At 40.3% G+C, this 8091-nt stretch overlaps 1 protein-coding gene across 4 annotated transcripts in view; it reads right to left on the reverse strand.

Moving 5' to 3' along the window:
- The window catches only part of Kansl1 (KAT8 regulatory NSL complex subunit 1), a 140906-nt gene extending 133133 nt beyond the window's left edge, over window positions 1-7773 (reverse strand). Inside the window, exon 1 of one of the 4 annotated variants that reach the window (XM_059271938.1) lies at window positions 7360-7773. The gene's annotated coding sequence lies outside the window, so the exon portion shown is untranslated. The remainder of the gene's footprint in view (window positions 1-7359) is intronic. The other 3 variants (XM_059271936.1, XM_059271940.1, XM_059271939.1) reach the window with 3 other exon arrangements.
- Window positions 7774-8091: the final 318 nt, after the last annotated feature.

Here is an 8091-nt window from a genome sequence, read left to right on the forward strand (position 1 = left end):
TGGAGCTCCGACACCCTCTGCTGACCTCTGAGAGCAACAGGCACTCAGTATAGTGGTGCATATACATGCATGCAGGCAAAAGAGTCATACTCAAGTAAAATAAACACAACTAAAAAAATTTTTTTTAATCTTCAAAACATTTTATTTCGGTCAGGCATGTTGGACTCCTGCCTTCAATCTCACCACTTAGGAGGTAGAGACAGACAGATCTCTGTGAGTTCCAGGATAGCCAAGACTACTACAGTGAGACTCTTAAATTAATTATTAAATTTCAGCAGGGCATGGTGGAACACCCCTTTAATCCCAGGACTGGAAGGCAAAGGCAGACTCTCTCTGTGAGTTCAAGGCCAGCATGGCCAACATAGAGTCCCAAGCCAGCCACAGCCACACAGTGAGACACTGTCCCAAAAATAGAGGCTAGAGGGATGGCTTTTCAGTTAACAGTTTTACTGCTCTTCCAAAGAACCTGAGTTCGGTTCTAAGCACCCATTTCTTTTTTTTTTCTGGAGCTAAGGACCGAACCCAGGGCCTTGCACTTGCTAGGCAAGCGCTCTACCACTGAGCTAAATCCCCAACACCCCAAGCACCCATTTCAATTGGCTCACAACCACCTACAACACCAAATCCAGAGGATTCAATGCCCTATTGTGGCTTCCTTGGGCACTGCACACACGATACATATAAATAAAAATAAAATTTTAAAAGTAAATAGAGACTGGCCGGGCAGTGGTGGCACACGCCTTTAATCCTAGCACTCAGGAGGCAGAGGCAGGCGGATCTCTGTGAGTTCTAGGCCAACCTGGGCTACAGAGTGAGTTCCAGGAAAGGTGCAAAGCTACACAGAGAAACCCTGTCTCAAAAAAAACAAATAAAAAATAATAACAACAACAATAATAATAATAATTATCTTCATCTTCCCATTAATCTTGCTGCTCATTTAGAGGTAGTCTTAATTTTCTTTAATATGCTACAATGGGTCTCTTTATTTACAAATATTTATAAATATCTTTCCCCCTTTGGATAAATTCATAGAACTGGAACCCCAGTTGAAGGATATTTTTAGGTTTATTGATACGTATTACCCACTCTCTTCAAGAAAAATCTGGCCCAGTGCACATTCCCACAAGTAGTATTTAGAGAATTTTTAGTATCTCTGACAGTTTCATTTGCCAATTTAATAGGTGAAAATCATTTACTTTGTATACCTTTGATTAATTATCAGAATAAAAATGTTTCTCATATGCTTCTTGATGATTAAGTTCTTTCTTTCTTTTCTTTACTTTAGTTTCTCAAGACAGGGTCTCTCTGTGTAACTGCCGTGGCTGTCTTGGAAATCACTTTGTAGACCAGGCTGGCCTTGAACTCAGAGATTCGCCTGCCTCTGCCTCCTGAGTACTAGGATTAAAGGTATGTGCCATTACCACCTGGTGATTTATCATTTCTTTTTTTTTTTTTTAAATATTTATTTATTATGTATACAGTGTTCTGTCTGCATGCCAGAAGAGGGCACCAGATCTCATTACAGATGGTTGGGAGCCACCACGTGGTTGCTGGGAATTGAACTCAGGACCTCTGGAAGTGCAGACAGTGCTCTTAACCTCTGAGCCATCTCTCCAGCCCCGATTTATCATTTCTTTTTGTAAACTTTTATCACGTTTGTTGTCAAAGTTATTACTTTCTCTTGACAAACTTGAAAAATCAGTTGAGATAGTCATAAGTAACTTTGGCTCCCTCTGCTGGTCATATATAACCATGATCAAGAGGCAGATAAACTGGACACAACTATTGTTACAAACATCACATACACACCGTGTTAAGTTCTTTGTCTCTTAAACTTATACTTAACATGTTCTAGACAAAGGGAGGGCAAAAATCACTCATTAATGTGTAAGAACAATTTATGCCAGGCGGTGGTGGTGCATGCCTTTAATCCCAACACTCGGAAGGCGGAGCCAGGCAGATCTCTGTGAGTTCGAGGCCAGCCTGGGCTACAGAGTGAGTTCCAGGACAGCTGGGGCAACACAGAGAAACTGTCTCAAAAAAAAAGAACTGGGTGGGTGGTAGTGCATGCCTTTGATCCCAGCACTCAGGAGACAGAGAAGTTCCAGGACAGCCAGAGCTGTTACACACACACACACACACACACACACACACACACACAGAAACCCTGTCTGAAAAAAACAAAAACAAAAAAAGAAAAAGAAAAGAGGAAGAACCAGCCTTCACTCCCAAAGAACTTACGGACTGCACAAAGTGAAAGAGAAGCAAACTAGTGGCCCCTCAGCATTAGATGTCCTAGGCATGGACACCCACAGCAAGCAGTACAAGCACTGCACACTGAGGGACCAGGGTCACAAGATACAGTGACAGCTTCTGTTGTTGTTAATGTTATTGTGATAACTGTTACTAAAGAAGGAGGAGAGAGCTAGAGAGATGACTCAGTAGTTAGGAGCACATCTTCTTCTTCCAGAAGCACCCACTGTGGGTGGCTCACAAAGCTCACTCCAGCTCTCCAAAGGACCTGATGCCCTCTTCTGGCCTCCATTCACACACATGGCATACATTCATACAGACACACAGAAACATTTAAAAACAAAAGGAAGAGAAATACGTCTCCAGGAGATAGTAAAAAAGACAACTGCCTGTGTGATGGCCCAGAGGCCAGGAACAGAGTACACATACAGAACTGCCAACACATCCATACCTCTGAGTGTGAGACGACTGGAGGCAGGCCATCAAAGTGCCTGGCTAAAGCAACTGAATTACACCTTGCAAGCTGAGCAGCCACAGTAGAAAAGGATAAGATCATTCAATAAGATCGGCATTTACCAGATCACTTCTGATAGATGTGGAAGATAGAAGGCAATCAAAGAGAATAATAAGGTGACTCAAATATCATGCAGGCAAAAAAGATCTGAACCCAGAAGGGAGAAGTGAGAATGAGCAGGAAAACATTTATAAAAAAGGTGGTAGGCCGGAAAGATGGCTCAGAAGGTAGAGGCGCTTGCTGCCAAGGCTGAGTTCAATCATGGGGATCCACATGAAGAAGTAGAGAGCTGAGATGATCCCTGAAAGTTCTCTTCTGACCTCCCCATGTGTACTGTAGCAAGCATCTCTCTCAATTCAAGGCCAGCCTAGGGGCGGTGGTGGCACACGCCTTTAATCCCAGCACTCGGGAGGTAGAGGCAGGCGGATCTCTGTGAGTTCGAGGCCAGCCTGGGCTACCAAGTGAGTTCCAGGAAAGGCGCAAAGCTACACAGAGAAACCCTGTCTCAAAAAAACCAAAAAAACCAAAAAATCAAGGCCAGCCTAGTCTACACGGAGAGTTTCAGGCCTGCCAAGGTAACAGTGAGAAATTGCCTCAAAAAAAAAAAAAAAAAAGTTAAAAAAGCAAGCAAAAGGGTTCAGCAGGGAAAGGCTCTTGCCATTTAAGCCTGACATCTTGAGTTCAATTTCTAGAAAACACATAAAGGTAAAAGGACAGAGAAAACTGTTTGTTCTCCAACCTCCACATATGTACTGTAGCAGCATCACACACTTTTAAGTCATAACAAAATGCTTTATGTGTGAAAAGATATAATATTTTAACCTTGTTTCAAAAAATCCAAAAAAAAAAAAAAAAAAAAAACCAACTAAACAAAAAAAGCCAGGAACAGCAGCAAGTATCTACAACCCAAGCACTAGGAGGTGGAGATGAGAAGATCCCTAGCTCATTGGCCAGGTAACCAAGCCTATTAGATGAGCTCCAGGTTCAGTGAGACCCTGTCTTAAAAAAATATGATGGATGGCGATAGATGACATCCAACAATGACCTTTGGCCTCCATATGCATATATATGTATACATACCTATACATATACATGCACACACTCACACAAACATGTATATATACCTCACACACATATTTTAAAAAATTAAGAAATCTGGATGGTGGCGGTGCACCCCTTTAACCCCAGCACTCGGGAAGCAGAGGCAGGTGGACCTCTGAGTTTGAGGCCAGCCTGGTCTATAGAGTGAGTTCTAGGACAGCCAGGGCTACACAGAGAAACTCTGTCTCAAAAATCCAAATAAATAAAAAAGAAAGAAATAGGTTGGTGAGACACCTCAGAAGGTAAAGGTACTTGCAAGCCAAGTCTGCCAATTTGCGTTTGATCCTCAGGACCCACATGGCAGAAGGAAAATTGACTCCCCATGTAAGTTATGTATACACACACACAGAGACACTCAGAAATAAGTAAACATTAAAAAAAAATTTAGGCCAGGGGTAGCAGCACATGCATTTAAACCCAGCACTCAGGATTCAGAAGCAAGTGGATCTCTGCAAGTATGAGGCCAGCCTAGTATACATAGTGAGTTCTAGGCCAGCCAGGGGTACATAGAGAGACCATGCCTCAAAAAAACAAAACAAAATAAATAAATAAATAATTTGATTTAATTAGGGACCAGCAAGACAGCTCAGCATGTAAAAATGATTGCTTAGGGTATGTAAAGGGTTAGAGCACTGGCTGACCTTCTAGAAGACCTGGGTTCATTTCCTGGCACCCACACAGTGGCTTAGAACCATCTGTAAATCCACACATATAAAACAATATAATACTTTTTAAATGTTAAAAGAAAAAAGGGAAAAAAAAAACCCTGCTGCTGGGCCTAATGACTTGAGGTTGATTTTGAAAACCCACTTGGTGAAAGGAGAGGCCCAACTCCCACAAGCTGACCTTTGTCCTCTGACCTCCACACAGCACCTAAACTATGGCCCATATGTGTACACACATGTATATGCGTGCATACACAAATAAATACATGTAAAATTTTTAACTAAATTAGAGTAAAATGAGGTAAATGAAACAAACTATGAGAAATATAGAAATTTTAGGGCCTGAAGCTAAAACTCAGTAGTATAATGCTTGCCTAGGATCTCCAACACCATACCAAAAAAAAAAAAAAGAAAAGGAAAGGAAAGAAAAGAACATTCTGTCATAATATATACACTTTAATTAAGGTCTCATTTCTTTTTATTTAAAAATGTGACTCGCTGGTGGTGGTGGCGGTGGCAGCGGCGGCTGCAGCAGTGACGCATGTCTTTAATCCCAGCACTTGGGAGGAAGAGGCACGTGGAGGATCTCTTGTGAGCTCCAGGACAGCCTGGTCTACAAAGGGCTGGAGAGATGGCTCAGTGGTTAAGAAGAGCACTGGCTGATCTTCTAGAGGATCCCAGTACAATTCCCAGCACCTACATGGCAGCTCACAACTGTCTGTAACTCCAGGATCTGACACCCTCACACAGACATACATGCAGGCAAAACACCAATATACATAAAACACAAACAAATAAATTTAATAAATAAAAATATACTCCAATCTGAAAATACAGAAAAATACCATTTCTGCCAAATTTTGAATGTTCTTAAGTATAAAAATGGGAGGAAAATATGAAGGAAAAAAGTTTATGGCATATGCCCATAATCTCAGCACTTGGGAGGCTGAGTCATTAGAGTTCTAGGCCAGTCTAGGCTACATAGCAAGATTCTTATCTCAAAACAACCAAGTTTAGACTTAGCACATTTTTACACCGATCAAAGGATTGGTAGGGAACATAAAACTAAGGCAGCCATGTAACTACATTCTCAAGTAGTTAACAGATAATAAATATTTCATACACACCACAGAACACTGACTGTTGGCTGTATTTCTGCCATGCCAAAGAACTCTGGTCCAACAATAGGGGTTACAGTATTATAACACCCCAGATTTACCAATAACTAGAGGTAAAACCTTAAACATTACACACACATCTCTTTAAAAAGTAGCCCTCAATATATTCACTACCATAAAACCAAGGAAAGTGCAACATGAAATCTAATATACTGATCATAGAGGTCAGCAAGTCCTGGCACAAAACAATTGTTAAAAAGTGGAAACACGAGGGCTGGAGAGATGGCTCAGCAGTTAAGAGCACTTCCAAAGGACCCGGGTTCAATACCCAGCACCCACATGGCAGAGCTCACTACTGACACCTTCACACAGATACACATGCAGGCAAAACACCAATGCACATAAATAAAAATAAATCTTTTTTTTTTTTTTTTTTTTTTTTTAAAGAGAAGTGGAAACACAGTTACACAGGTCCTCCAGCTCCTAGGCACTCAGAACTTCAGGCTATCTCCCCATTCAAGCCCTCCAAAAGGCTGGAAAGAATGTGTCACTTTGGACCCTTTATATTAATATACGCACTCATTATCCAACAAGAGCAGCTAGAACATAATGAGGGTAAGACTCAGTCTACATTATCCAAAGATTTCCCAAAAGTCTAAATATTTAGGTTACACAGACTGCATTATTCTGATTTACCCACTACACTACTTTGGACTTACATGGAGCAGCTCACACCAAACAATCTTAACTATATTGTTCTCTAACTCTCAAGGAAGGCCAGGCTGACGGAGGACTTCTAGCACTACTTATCAGTTCTTGGTCCTTCCTCTCACTTCCTCACTCTCATGCCTTAAGCTCTGTCCTCTGCTTAGTCCTAACTTAGAGTTTTTTTTGCCATCTCTGAACAACAGCTCAGAAAGAGACATAAGAGACAAAGAACCACCATCATGGAAAGCTTTTTTATCAAATGGTCACTGTCCACACTGCCCAAGTAAGGTCCACCCTATGAAAAGAAAGGGCCTTTTCAATGGGCTACCTGCTGAAAAAAATTAGTGTAAGGGTTCATGCACTGGCCTAAGGAGCAGTAGGGCATTCAAGAGTTGTACACATAAACCTTAATATACTATATGAAACTTCAGAGTAAACAAATGGTTAATGACACATCTTTTGTAACACATGAATCAGCTACTGATTTGCAAAAGTAGGACACACCCAAGTTCATATGACTCTAAAGTACCTGTTTGAAAATGGACCTCGAAGTCTGAACTGCCAACCCATCTACCAGGTTTGGAACAGAATTTTACAAGTATGTAAACTGTAATAATTTAAAGGTAAAAAGATGAACTCACCATTATAATAAAAGTTAATTTGAGAACTTCATTAATATTTTAACACCAATAATCAAGAACAGCAATAATACAAATCCTAAGAAGCTAATAGTTCTGAGGATGAGTATCCTGTAAGGTATGTGAAGAGCAGCAAATTCAAGAACATTCTAGATAGATCTGGGGCATAAGCCAACATCTATAATCCGAGCATTTGGAATGTTGAGGCAGGACGTTCATGAAGTTAAGGCCATGCTCAGCAACCTAAAAAGTTCCAGGTCAGCCTGGGCTACAATGAGACCCTGTATTTACACAAATAGGTGAACCAACATTCCTGATTCTACAATACTATGAAATAATAAGGAAAAGCCAATATATCTTACCTTAAGAGGCATCCAAATAGCATTCATAGTGTCAGGAATAGTTCAGACGAGACTCAGAAATAAGCAGGAAGAGACTAAGTAATTCCCTCAGTTACCACGGATAAGGAAGTGGGAAGATCTGAAAAGGAGGATTTTTCATTTAGATGAAAATAATCTAGAATATGTAAATATTATTCTTATTTATTCTTATTCTGTCTGGGAAGGATGTTAAGTGCCAACTGCCTTACCATCCTAAAAAAGAGTACGAGTGCTGCTGGGTGTGGTGCACACCTTTGACCCCAGCACTCAGAGGAGGCTGAGGCAGGCTGCGACCTAAGAGTTCAACACAAACCTGGTATATATAGTGAGTTTGGGGCCAGGCAAGGCTACTTACTGAGATGATATTAAAACAAAACAAAAAAAGGGTACAATATACAATTCCCTTTGGAAAGGGTATATGTATATCTCTATGTGTGGAAATATTTTACATCAAAGGAGAACATAAATTTTAAATAATTGGAAATTACTTATCAAAGATTCAGAAAACCAAAATCCCAGATGAAAAGTTATTCTCTCAGAGTATTTCATAAGCACTACTGAAGATGATTTATTAACTAACCACCTGAAAAAGTCTACAGCTACTTTTATTTAATAAACTTAAAACCTCTCTGACAATTCTGATGTCCTAACTTTTCTTAAAATTAAGTTTCAGAGCTGATTCTAAATAATAATAATAATAATAATATCTATTCT

Source organism: Peromyscus eremicus, chromosome 8a (genome assembly GCF_949786415.1).
Source record: "Peromyscus eremicus chromosome 8a, PerEre_H2_v1, whole genome shotgun sequence".
Classification (NCBI taxonomy): Eukaryota; Metazoa; Chordata; class Mammalia; order Rodentia; family Cricetidae; genus Peromyscus; species Peromyscus eremicus.